Source organism: Cupressus sempervirens, chromosome 9 (genome assembly GCF_028749045.1).
Source record: "Cupressus sempervirens isolate cs-2001-9-10 chromosome 9, ASM2874904v1, whole genome shotgun sequence".
Lineage (NCBI taxonomy): Eukaryota > Viridiplantae > Streptophyta > Pinopsida > Cupressales > Cupressaceae > Cupressus > Cupressus sempervirens.
In genome coordinates, this window is record NC_143126.1 from 523,745,074 (window position 1) to 523,759,942 (window position 14,869).

Below are 14,869 nucleotides of genomic sequence, written 5' to 3' on the forward strand. Positions count from 1 at the left end.
GTCATCTCATTAAAATGCATTTCAGATAAATAACAGGGAGAGATTCACATGCACTATGTACTTAATTTATTTTCTTCCTTTCTCTGTCATGTGATGTGAATAAAGTTCTATAAAGTTCTACAGAGGAAGAAAATAAAGAGCCAAGGTATGTTGCATTGAATATTTTATAATGAATTTGTGGCAAGTGGTGCCATATTGATCTCATGCTTAGTATGTTTATATGACATTGGATTCTATTTTTGTGAAGTAATTATCAAGTTACATTTTTCAAGTTGTTTTCGTCTTGAGCTCCGCAATAGTTTGGCAAAAAATGATTTCTCATTTTGTTTAAAAGATACTACATAATGAACAATACAAGTAATACACATGATAAGAATAAGTTTAGTAAATCAAGACCAATAATTTTGTCAAAATAATAAATTTAAATTATTAAAGACATCCATTTTTGGCTCCAACTTCTTCTCCCTAAAGTGTTCAATATTAGTAATGGGTAAACAATTTAGTGTCTTGGTAATGAACTTGATTTCATCCCTTTCTACATCCTTGACCACCAAAGTCTTTGACTTGGATGGATAATGCATTGAAAGATTAGTGATGACATCTTGTACAATATTCTTTTGGATCAATAGCATGTTGCATCCAGTGGCTTTGATCTTCTTTATCATACCTAGAATATAATTCCTCTCCTCCTTCAAAATTCTATCCATTATTGTATAATCAAAGACCACAATGTTATGCTCAATTTCCATCTTGGGAGGCAAAATCTGGAACTATATTATGCCAATCTTTGCATTCACAATCCTGCTAGGGAATCCAGTCATATGACTTTCCTTCTTATCAAACACCAAACCCTTAACCATCTCTGTATCATCAATAGTCCCACCCAATTTTTGCAGAACTTTGATGTCCCTCAAATCCATAATGTTAGGTTTCATAGGGTCGATAATATTCAGGATGACATCAATAGCAAGTGGAGCCAATGAGGTAGAATATTGGCCGATAACCTTACTATTCAAAGAAGTGCTTGCACTTTTCACCAAAGAGTCACGATCTATCAATTCAACAAGAATAGTCATGGCAGTTAAAACCTCTACAACCTTCTCAAAGTCCCTATGAAAGTTCTTTGACATAATGGACGTAAGATGAACACCCTTGGATAAAAAATTCATGCATTGTTTAAGAATCACATCAACGATGACAACAACTGTTGGCATGTCATCACCAACAACAATATGCTAAGATTTTGAAAGCTCTATAAGCATTTTAGTGGCTAGCTAAGTTACCTCTATTTTTTAAAGAATGGTGGCACCATCATTGGTGATGATCACATCACTTGAGGAGGTGTAGAGAATCTTGTCCATGCCCTTGGGACCTAGTGAGGTTTGAACTGCATCTGCAATAGCCTTCACTACAATGATGTTGGCATGATGGATGATGCCCCGATGCTTGGTGTCAATGTATTTTTTGTCTTGGTAGCCGGTGCTATGCGCGGATGCTATACTGTGGATGTCATTTTCAACTTCTTCCAAAACTTCTCTGTGCTATCTATTTTACCTCTCAAAACCCTAGCATTAAATCAACAAATTGAATGCCCTCTAATGAAACTTTGAGTGTCAGATTGAATCCCTCTCACTAAAACAAGTTCATTCTTACTTCTCATTGTAGTCACTAGCGAATCTAAATACTATATGATGAGCTCAAGTAAAGATGATGACTCCAATATATAGCCTATCCACAAGAAAGAAAATGGAAATTGCTAAGAGGCGTATTGTTGAGAACATGTATTAATATGAATGAAAATGCATTTAAGGCATATTGTGGCCCAATCATTTTTTTTTGAAAACTCTATTTGTCGTTAGAATTTTGATGCTAATTATCATCAATGGAATAACAAACTCATCAAATCGTCTCTCCTTGGCATTGATAGTTTGGTGAGGTTTGTCATCGATAGTATAAAATATCCATTGAATCACCTCTTCCTAGCATTGATAGCTCATCATTTTGAATTAATTGTCTTAGCCAGTGTGTAACATAGATGGGGATGATTTTGAATGGATCTTCCCATTGATACATTGTTGACTATGGAATATGTTGAATGTTTGACACAATTCTAGTGACATTGAATTTTCAAAATTTTGACTAGAACCATGTTGAAAAATAGGTCCAATTTACTAGTGTAACTTGGATTATATTAAGATTTATGTTTGGAAGCCCCTCTTTCTCTTGTATTTCAAATATTGGTCTAGAAGTGGTTAGTTCATGACTTCATCTTACATAGTTTATATTGTTAAATTTATTGGCCTCCATTTCACAACTGGACATTTTGGTGACCGCCATTTCCTATACCTCTTTCTTTCATCTTGGAGTTATATATTTCTCTCTTGAGATCTCTCTTATCTTTCAATTTGGAGTAAGATTTGGTTATCTTGTGTAGTTAGACCTTATTTTTCAACAATTACATTCTCTAAGCTATTATTGTGCATAATAATATCTATAGTCACTTTTGTTCTTGTCTCTCTTTCTCATAACTATGATATTTTTGCAATTTTCTTTTATTTCATGGTGTTCATTTTTTACATGCCTTTCTTGAATATGGAATTATGAGGTTAACTAATACAAGGTTTCCAATTAAGGAATATTTCAAGACCATCATCAAACTTCAATGTGGATTTTCATTCATCTTCTAAATGATTTTATAGATTTTGTTAGTGATACTCCTAATCCTAATCATATGCCTAATCCTACCGATGATCAATCTCCTCATAGCCCTACTACCTTCCAACACCTTCAAAGCATGGTTCACAACTCTAGTATTAATTAATTTTTAATTATTTGATCTCCTTCACTATCTTCCACGCATACCCCTCACTCTCAAGATTATATATACAACTACTCATTCCATTCCTCATTACACTACATTTACCCATCACCCTCAAGACAAACCATTCTCTCCTTTCACCCTTTGCACTACTTATTTTTGGAATAAAAACACCACTAAGAGAGTAGGTGGCAAGTGAATTAGTGATTTAAAATAATTTTAAAAACTTGAAACAATTACAAGTTATAAAAATTTAACACATGAGCAAGATAGTTAATGAATAACAAAGTGACACAATATTTTAATGTGGAAAACCCCTTAGGGTAAAAAACCACTTTGAATCTAAAACTTTATTGGCCTCTTGGACAAATCTTTTAGAGCTACAACTCTAGGAAGCACCAACACCCAATTTTAGAAACACCAATTTCAAGGAACACTAACCCCTTACACCTAAAGCACCAACTTCATGAATACAAGAAGCACCAACTTCAAAAATGAACAAGTGAGATATAAAATTAGAGGATCATCTCTATTACAACACAAATCATGAATCACTAGTTTCAACTTCTTGTTGAAAACACAATGCAGGATATACTTCTTTTCTCCTCAAAACATCCAATATCCAAATATATTTTCTTTTTCCATTAAAAGATCTAATCAAATATTGATATGAATGAATGAAGAAACAATATATAACCCTTCTTCTACCACTGATAAACTTCTACAATGAAAATCAAATCACAAATATGAAATAAGAAACATAAAGCATTACCCTCTTCTTTGCTGTTAAAAATCTACCTGCAAACTATTCGATCTACAAGGAATTCCACACGAATTCTGCAACTTCCATCAAAACCACCTATTGGATGTTTTAGATGAATGTATCATATACTTATAAACCAAGAAATTTAAAATTTTGGAGGCAGGTACATACCCGAAACTTCCATTAGACCAAAACCTCTCAAAACTGCTAAAATTGTCATAACAATTTGGTAACTATTTCTGATAAATAGACCTTTTCTCTTTCCTTACATGTGTTATGCAAAAACTAACAAAAACCCATTTTAGATAACTCCAAAACCTTTCCAAAAAGGTATGATAGTTGGGGTTTATCTAATAAAAAATCTTGTCAACTTTCTAATAGACCAAAACTATTTTTTTTATATCCATTTTCAAAACCAATGTGAAAATTAAGTGTTAATTGTATAACACTTAAGTATTTGTCTTGAATATACTCTGAAAAATAGTGAAGGACATCAAATAAGATAATTACATGATGTTAGCCATACCATATGCTCATTATTGACATCAAGGACAACAATCAAAGACCAAATACCAAGGGTTCAACACTTATACCATGGGATATAATATTATCACAATACAAGGTTAAAAGGGTTTAGGTCTTGGTATCCATGAACATGGTATTAAGCCTCATGTTCACATTACTCAATGAAACCATATGCAAGGCCTTGGTTATGTTTTCTCTTCCCATATTCCTCCTCACTTCCCCCCCTCCACAACCTCATCTTCACCTTCTTTTTCCAACTCAATCTTTAACTCCTAATGACACTCAAGAAGCTTTAGCATTAATATTATACCACCAACTTTTTACTACACCTAAATTAAGGTGTCAACCTTATCAAAAAGAATCTGATTACTAGATTATCATGTCTTTTTTTCTACAATAAGGAAAAATTACCTTGTGATTGTATTGAATTCATTTTGTATGTTCATAATAAATTCAAAAATGTTAAAAATTCTTATACACAAGATATTTTATTCCTCCTTCATTAAATCACTGTGCATTTATGCTCCCTATTGGGGCTACCCTATGTTATTCTACATAATATGTTTAAAAGAGGCATAATAGGTATTTCTCTTTGTTCCTCTTAGCTGGGGGCCAAAATTCATCCTCTATTGGGATCTATTTTGGCTTCTTGATGCATGTTTTCTATACTTTAATATCCTTTCTATTTTGTCTTTTTGTAGAAAATCTCTCTCTCTCTCTCTCTCTCTCTCTCTCTCTCTCTCTCTCTCTCTCATCCAAGTGGATCTAGAAGGCCTAAAAAATTTCATAGTCTTAGAATCACACAGAATCAAGATTGATGACTAGAGCTTCTTGATACAATCTTGACACATTTTGAATCACGTCGAAAGGAGGTCATGGTGAAAATTTATGCTTGGTCAAAATTTAGGGCAAATTGGTCAACTAAAATTGACTTATAAAAAAGAGATAAAATTTGACTATCTTGAAAGTGGTCAACAATGGGTTTCAAATTAAAGAGCCCATCAAAAGCTTTCTAACTACATTCATTTTTATCAAAAATGGACTTCATATGTGATAGTTATGCTTGTTTGAAGTTAGAGGGAAAAAGGTTGAAAATGATGACATCAACATTGATGTCATAATCCCAATCAACCCAATGATATGGAAAATCAGCCCCATTTTGAAAAATGAAAATGGTCTTTTGAACATGATGATTATATATTCTTTTTTTCGAAACCCCAACATAAAATATGGATTAAAAATAATCCCTAAAAATATGGGAATGGAATATATTCAAACCCTTTTTACCCTACATTTCAAACAAAATATTTTTATTTGTTTGATTATTTAAAGGGGTGTTTTCGTTTGTATGGCTTGTAATTATAAAGGCAAAAATAGGGAGTTATTTGTTATTTATTATTTGGGGAAAATGGTTATTATGTTTGTTATTTGGTTTTAGACCAAATAAGGAATATTTCATGTATAAAAGAGGGGGTCATTTTCCTTTGTAAAATATGGAGAGTTTAGAGGAGAATTTTGGGAGGAATTAAATTATTGGGAAAATTTTGTAATCCTTGAGATGAATTTTGTAAGTGAGAAATTTTTGTAAGTACAAAGAATTGTTTAATTTCTTCTAGTATGAAAGAGACAGACTATGAAGGCCTAAAAGCTTGGATGTTGTAAGAAGAAATGTTTTGCCTAGTGACATTAATAAAGTGGTCCCTAAATTGAGAAGCAGACCCAGAGATGTAGTCCTAACATTTAGTTATCAACAATTTGTAGTTTCTCTTCTGTCTCTCTTATTCTCTTAATTCTTTCAGTTTTATTATTCTCTATTTTATATTTTTAAGCACACTGATAAATTTAAGTGTTTAAACATAAATTTTCTTGTAATTTCAATGGTTAAAACACATCAATTATTGCTTGGATTGGGGATTAAAATCTTTATTTTGGATTAAGTTATAAAACTTACAAATCCTAGTTTATAGATCACTCTCTCTCACACACACACACACACTCTCTCTCTCTCTCTCTCTCTCTCTCTCTCTCTCTCTCTCTCTCTCTCTCTCTCCCATAATCTTTCCCACATTTCTAGGTAATCTCTCATTTTTGGCATGACACTTTAGTTGCTATTTTATAACATTTTTGGGAATATCTTCTGGTAGTTTCATCATTTTCAAGATCATTTGGCACTTTATACTAGATCAAGTATTTCCTTCTTGCATCAAGTTTCTTCCTTCAAGGTGGTAGTAGAGTCTGGCTTCTAAGGAGAATATCTATCATCCAAAACATTCAAGTTATTATATCCTTCATCAAGGCATATCACATACATTCCATTCATGAGGTTTTGACTTTATGATTTCCTTTTCGATTCTTTGATTCAAGGCTATTACACATATTTGAGCACATATCAAATTTAATTGCATCTACAAAAGGAATTGTGTCCTTTATTTGATATATTCAATCCTACTACATGTTAGCATTTCCTTTATCATTATTTTTACATCTTAATTTCAAGGTTGATTCCTCAAAAAGGATTGACCAATGAAAGCCCTTATCAAACCAAAAATAAAACCAAGTTTTACGATTTCCAAGGGTAGGATATTGAAATTATGATCATATATCTAGTAATTGTTAGAATGTTTACAATAATTGAGAGTCAATGGGGGAGGGGGTGAATCGGTTATTAAAGGTCCACATGTACCAATTGAACAAAAAACTATCCTAAATAAAATAGACTTGCAAAATGTAAATATTAATAGTAAATCACCATATATAACATCCACACAAGTTTGACACTAGGATTTAATATGGAAACTCAATTTGGGAAAAACCACCAGTAATATGTCACAAATATTTTTGCTCTTCTAAAGTAAGCTTTGTTAGGAGCCAACCTATTAAAGGTTACAAATCACACTGTTAAATTGTTGAAAAGAGATTGTTTTGAAGTGTAGAACCTCTAATGGAATGATCATTATTTTTTTAATGATGTCAAACCTGCTATTTGTAGGTGAGACAATTTCTTTTTGGTTTGAATACTATCATTTAGTTGATTGATGAAGAGGATTTGAAAAGAGGAGATAACAAGAGAACCTAGAGAAAGGTTTAGTTATTTCGTGTATTAAAGGATCACAAAGACCAAGTAAGACATTGATACTATATTATATTGTTTATCTACTTAAAGTTTGTAATAAAAGATTACTCAAGAAAAGACTGGAAGAAGATCAAGTAAGAAAAGTGTTTTTCAAGCCTTGCTAAGTAAACAATGCTAGCCAATCAGAAAATAGTAGAAGCCAAGTAAAAATCAAGAGGTGTCAATCAAAGTTGAGAAACAGTGCAAGTCGAGTGAAAGTTAGTATATGCTGAGTAAAATTTAGTATTTATCGAGTAATAGAACAATATAGATGTTGAGTGATAGAAAATAGTGTTAAATCAAATATTTGATGAATATGAGCCAAATAATTTGATTTCTTGAATTATGTGAAGTGTGTGGAAGATAACTATGATGAAAATGTGGAATAGAATTCAAGGTAAACCATTTTGGGGTGAATTCAAGGAATATTGTAGAGGAAGTTTCCAGAGGAACTCAAATGGAAAAGTGGGCAGATTCATTGAATCTTACCTAACCCTAAAATGGATGATTGTGGTTAAGTGGAAAAAGATTTGTATTCTTTGTTTGTAGAGATAGCTGGCTAGAAGCAAAGGTTGACATGTGCAAGAACCAAAGGAAGACAAGGAGTCTAGGATTTTTTTTCATCTAGTAGCTAGATATAAGAGACTGTAGTTGGCATAGAAAGCAAGAAGGCTTAAGGGCATGAATGCTTGAAGGGTGAACAAGCTATCAGAGCTAAAGAGTATGAATGGAAAGAAGAATGGAGGATTGAACCAAAAATCTATAATCTTAAAGTGAGTTGTAAGTTTTTATCAGATCAATTCCTACTATTGCTTTCTAACAATTGTACCAGTGTGGATAAAATCCTTTGGACTAAGGTTGACCAAATAGTCATTTGTAAATCCTTTAACTAGGTGATATTCTAATGGAATGTTATAAATTCCTCTACTAAGGATCACTCCTAACAAGGTGATTGAAATCCTCTCACTAGGCCACATTTAACAATGTGTATTGTAACCTTTAATAGGGTTGCCCTTTCATAGGGCATCACTTTAGAAGAGTGAGATTGGGTAGCATGTTATTGATGGTTTTTCCAAAATTGGGTTTCCACATAAAATCCTTGTGTTAAATTGTGTGAATGTGCTTATGGTATTTCATGATTACATTTTTACAAAGTTATTTTGATCTGGGACAGTAACCTACTAAGTTATGGTATTGTATGATCTAATGGATACATGCATGTTATGGTTTTATGGATATGAATATGTTAAGAACTAAAAAAATTTATTTTTCCATTTGGACCTTGGATAATTGATTCACCCCCCTAGTTACTGTAAAGAATTTGAACAATTGGTATCAGAGCATTGGTGCTTGTGAGGAATAGTTTGAAGGTACTAAAAGCTAAAGATCAAGATGTATAGAAAGGAAGTGCCCAAATTGAACAAAGAAAACTTTTTTGCATGGAAAAGTTTGATGAAGCTACATCGAGGAGGTCTTGGAGACTATGCACAATCTACCATCACTACTGAGCATGTTGATCCTTTTGGATCCCTAACTACCGATAATCTAAAAAAGAAGAAAGAACACAATCATACAATGCTGGAGCTTGCCTTTTCCCTAAGATACTCAGAGTTTGATGACATCAAAGGATATGATACTGCAAAGAAGATGTTGGATGCTATATAAACAATTTATGGAGGAGATACAAATGTTTTGAGAACCAATGTTGAAAGTCTAAGAGGAAAGTTTGATGACATGAGAATGCAAGAAGGTGAGACCATTGTCCAATATTGTACAAGAAGCAAAGATGTTCTGAATGCTATTAGAGGAGCTAATGGTATTATTGAAGATGAGATTGTAATCAACAAAGTACTAAGAAAATTGTTTCCTATCTATGCTATTAGACTCTTTGCAATACAAGAACTAAGGTGTGTTCTTGGTAGTAATTTAATCCTGGAAGGACTGATGGGTAGAATCACCGCCTTTAAACTCTCTGATTTTGATAATTTCAAAACTAAAAATATTGAATCTTCTTTCAAAGATAAACTGTCATTAAAGGAACCTAAAGAGAAAAATGAAAAGGTCAAACATGTTTCTAGTAATAGTGATACAAATGAGGAGGATGTAGAAGAGCTTGAAGCATTTTTGGTGAGGAGATTTCACAGCAACAAATTGAAATAAAAATGTAAGCTACCTATCACATGCTTCAATTGCAATGAGGTTGGTCATATTGCTGCTATATGTCTAGAGAAGAAGAACAATAGAAGTAGAGACAAATACAAAAGTAAAAGAGATGAGAACAACAAAGATTATAAAGACAAAGGAAAGAAGTCTTACTACATTGTTGAGGAAGAAACAAAAGATGAATCTGATGACCATGATGATGAAGTTGTGTATGTTTCTATGAAGGATAATTTTGATGAGGATGAGGTAATTGCACTACTATCTTATGTGAACAAGAGTTATAGATGGACCATTGACAGTGGATGTTCACATCATATGACAGTAGATAAAAGTAAGTTCATTACCCTTGATTATTACAATGGTAATAGTGTAAGATTTGGTAATGATGCACCCTATTTGATAAAAGGTAAAGGATCAATCAAATTGATAGAAAAGATCATGTGTGACAATGCTCATTATGTAGAAGACTTAACTATAACTTGTTGAATGTGTCACAACTAATTAGTTTAGGTTAAAAAGTTGAATTTGGGAACAAGAAAGCAAAGATCTATGACACTGATGGAAAATTGATTGGAAATGGAGATTAGACTTGAGGTGATCTACTTTACCTTGATATGAATGATGCCACTTATCTTGTTGTAGAATTTGATGATGTGTGGCTATGGCACAAGAGGTTATCTCATGTTAATTTTGATAAGTTAGCCAGTATTAGTAACATGAAAATATTCAGAGGTTTTCCTAAACTAAAAAAACCTGATAATGTGATTTACAAACAATGTTAGTTAGGCACGATGACCAAATCTAGTTTTGAAAGTAAGACTCACTCCTCTAAAGAAATTTTGGAATTAATTCATAATAATTTGTGTAGACCAATTCATGTGCAAAGCTACAAAGGTGACAAGTATATTATCCTATTTTTTGATGATTATTCTAGGATGATGATAGTTATGTTTCTAAAATAAAAATCTAATGCTTTTCAAATGTTTAAGTAGTACATGGCAAGAGTTGAAAAGGATACTAGAAAAAACTTAAAATGTCTTAGATCTAATAGAGGTGGAAAATTTACATCAAATGAGTTTGAGATATTTTGTAACGATAGAGGAATCAAGAGACGGACTTCTATGCCTAGGACCCCTCCACAAAATGGGATTACTAAAAGGAGGAATATATCTATAATGGGCTATGCTAGAACACTGATGATGATGAAGAATGTTGCTTTAAAATACTAAAGAGAAGATGTAAGTACAACTGTCTATACCCTGACCCAAGTACAAGTCAAGAAAGGTACTCATTCAACACCTTTTGAACTATCATATGGATACTTACCCAATGTAAAATATTTTAAGGTATTTGGAAGAAAGTGCTAAATTCTTAAAGACAAAATGAATGGTAAATTTGATGCTAAAAGTGAAGAAGGTATATTCCTAGGCTATTCCACAAGAAGTAAAGCTTATAAGTGTTTAAATACCAAAAATAAAAAATTTGTGGAAAGTACACGTGTAAAATTTGATGAATATACAGAGGTACATGAAGCTGAACCTAAAGAATTAAAATCTTTTGTATACTTTTATGAAGGTATGCCTACTAATGAAGGTGTTGTAAATCAAGTTGTACATAAAAAAAAACAAGTATCAGTGACTGCCAAGTACATCCAATTGATGTCAAGTTATGTTTAGGAATCAAGTTATATTTAGGAGCTAAGTTGCAAACATAAGCTGAGGTACATTCTGATTTTGAGATAAGTGTACATAAAAGGAATGCCGATCTACCTAATAGAGTAGCACATAGTGATTCTAAAATTGATAGATCCATTGAAGAAAGAAGAGTAGAACTAAGATTTTCAAAGTATGTTAGGAGACATCACCCTGCTAAAAAAATTATTAGAGATAAAGAATGTAGACCAATGATAAGGAATAGGTTGAGATGTGATACATGTTTTTTGAGCATGCATGAGCCTAAGATAGTGAAAGATGCATTAGAGAATGAATACTGGAGTAAAGCCATGAAAGAAGAGATTGATCAAATTGAGAAGAATAAGACATGAACTCTAGTACCTAGACTAGAAAACAAGAAAGTGATTGGAACCAAGTGGGTGTACACAAAGAAGTTAGATGAGAATGGTGAAGTCACAAGGAATAAGGAAATATTAGTTTTCAAGGGGTATGCACAAGAAGAAGCAATTGACTATGAAGAAACATTTTCCGTAGTTGCAAGATTGAGAGGAGTAAGAACTTTGCTTGCTTACTCTGCATACAAAGGTTTCAAAATTTATCAAATGGATGTGATGTCAATATTTCTGAATGGTATAATAGAAGAATAGGTTTACATAGAACAACCTAAATAATTTTTTGAACCAACCAATAAGAACATGGTATGCAGACTACACAAATCTTTATATGGTTTAAATAAAGCCCTAAGAGAATGGTACAAAAAGCTTCACAATTATCTTGTGAAGATTGGTTTTGAGAAGACTGATGATAACATCAATTTGTACTTGAGGGAAAAAGCATGTAAAGGTATTTTACTATTTGAAATTTTTGTTGATGATATCATATTTGGAGGTCAAACTACATTATGTAAGACATTTGCAAATGAAATGAATAAAGAATTTGAGATGTCTATATTTGGAGAGATCAAGTTCTTTTTGGTTTGCAAGTATATCAAATGTAATATGGTATACACATCATTTAGTCTAAGTATGTAAAGGAAATATTGAAAACTTTTGGTTTGGAGGATTCAAAACTAGTTAGTACTCCTATGGTGACAGGACACAAATTATCAAAGACTGATGATTCTGCTAAAGTGAATCAAACATTGTATAGGTTTGGGATTGGCAAGTTGAAATATGTACTATATAACAAACCTAATATTGTATTAGTTTTTGGGATTGTTGCAATATTTTCTACAAATCCTAAGGAGAATCATTTGATGACTATTAAAATAATTATGAGATATCTGAAAGGAACAAAAGATTATGGTCTATACTACAAGAAAGTTGATAAATTTGAGTTAAGAGCCTATATAGATGTTTATTGGGCTACCAACATTGATGATAGAAAGAGTAAAAGTGGTGGAGCATTTTTATTATGAAAGAGATTGGTCACCTAGACCAATAAGACACAAAAATTGTATATCTCAATCTACTACTGAAGTTGAATATATGACTGCTACAATAAATTGTACAAATGGGGTATGGATCAAATAGCTACTCAAATTCATGAAGGAGGAAAATAATAAACTTGTGGTACTTTATTTTGATAATACAAGTGTTGTAAACATATCAAAAAATCTTGTGATGCACACAAAGACTAAGCACATTGCAATCAAGTATCATTACTTGAGGGAGTTGTTTCAAGACAAAGAAGTGAGGATGGAATATGTGAATACAAAAGAATAGATAGTTGATATATTCGTAAAAGCTTTACCTAAGGATGTACATGAATATCTTAGAGGTAAAATAGGGGTGATACCCCTATCCAAAGCTACTTAAGAAGCATGAGTTGTGCCCTGCATCAACTGGTTTGAATGTTGCATCTTGCAACTTGATGCAATCGATCTTACTTTAGGAGCTACCTAAAGTAATGAAGGATTTTAATTAGAAGATTTATAGTCACATGCAAGGTGATAGAGGGAGAACCTAAATTGATTATATCTGCATTAAAAGATGACAAGTCTTTGGCATTGTTGTCAAAGAGGGAGATAAGTATCTAAAGAGAGAAATAACCTAAAGAGAGAGATATAAGATAGATATATAGAAGGAGATTGACAAAGCTTACATTACCCTATATAGACGAAGGACATATATTGATAGAGGGAGAAATTTCAAAGATATTATTTTCTTTTTGGTATTGTTGTTGGTATTGGTTTGCCATCAATACCAAAGAGGGATATTATTGAAAATAGATTGTTTTGAAGTGTAGAACTGGTAATAGAACAATGATTATTTTGTCAATGATGTCAAACCTACTACTTTTTGGTGAGACAATTTCCTTTTGGTCTAAATGTTATCATTTGGTTTATTGATGATGAGGATTTGAAAAGAGGAGATAACAAGATAACCTAAAGAAAGGTTGAGGTATTTGTTGTATAAAAGGAGCACTAAGACCAAGTAAGACATTGATACTATAATTTATTGTTTATCTACTTAAAGTTTGTGATGAAAGATTACTCAAGAAAAGAATGGAAGAAGATCAAGTAAGAAAACTATTTGTCAAGCCTTACCTAGAAAACAATTCTAGCTGAGTAGAAAGTAGTAGAAGCCAAGTGAAAATCAAGAGGTACCAAGCAAAGATGACAAATAGTGCAAGCTGAGTGAAAGTTTGTATATGCAGAGTAAAGTTTAGTTGGTGTCGAGCATTAGTAAACTTTAGTGTTTTCCAAGTGAACTATTGTTGGCCAAGTGACAGAACAATATAGATGCAAAGTGACAACAAATAGTGTTAAATCAAAGATGTGACAAATTTGAGTTGACTAATTTGATTTTTTGAATTATGTGAAACGTGTGGAAGATGACTATGATGAGTTGGTGGCATAAAATTCAAGGTAAGCCATTTTGAGGTGAATTCAAGGAAGATTGCAGAGGAAGGTTCTAGAGGAACTAAAATGGAAAAATGGGTAGATTCATTGAATCTTACCTAACCCTAAAATAGATGATTGTGGTTGAGTGGAAAAAGATCTAAATTCTCTATTTATAGAGATAGTTAGCCAGAAGCAAAGGTTTTCGTGTGTGATAACCTAAGGAAGACAAGGAGTCTAGGGTTTTTCTTCATCTAATGATCAAACATAAGAGACTGCAATTGGCATACAAAGCAAGAAGGCTTAAGGGGATGAATGCTTGAAGGGTGAACAAGCTATCAAAGCCTAAGAGTATGAATGCCAAGAAGAATGGAGGATTGAACTAGAGATCTATAATCTACAAGTGAGTTGTAATTTTGAATTAGATCAAGTCCTATTGTTGCTTTCTAACAACTGTACCAATGTGGATAAAATCCTTTGGATTAAGGTTGACCTAATAGTCATTTGTAAATCCTTTAACTGAGTGAAATTCTAATGGAATGTTCTAAAGTCCTCTAATAAGGCTCACTCCTAAAAGGGTGATTGAAATCCTCTAACTATGTCACATTGCATAGTGTGTATTGTAACCTTTAATAGAGTTGGCCTTTCATAGGGCATCACTTCAGAAAGAAGAGTGAAATTGGGTAGCATATTACTGGTGGTTTTTCCCAAATTGGGTTTCTACATAAAATCCTTGTGTCAAATTGTGTGAATGTGCTTATGGTATTTCATATTTACATTTATGCAAAGTTATTTGGACCTAGGATAGTAACCTACTAAGTTAAGTTATTGTATGATCTAATGGATGCATGCATGTTATGGTTTTATGGATATGAATTTATTAACCACAAAAAAGTTTTATTTGTACATTTGGACCTTGGATAACTAATTCACCTCCCCCCCTCTCAATTATTCTAAAAAATTCCAACGTAAA

At 32.4% G+C, this 14,869-nt stretch overlaps 1 pseudogene; it reads right to left on the reverse strand.

Annotated features, from left to right (window-relative positions):
- Nucleotides 1-407: 407 nt before the first annotated feature.
- The window catches only part of LOC149539651 (T-complex protein 1 subunit delta pseudogene), a 132,362-nt pseudogene continuing 117,900 nt past the window's right edge, over nucleotides 408-14,869 (reverse strand).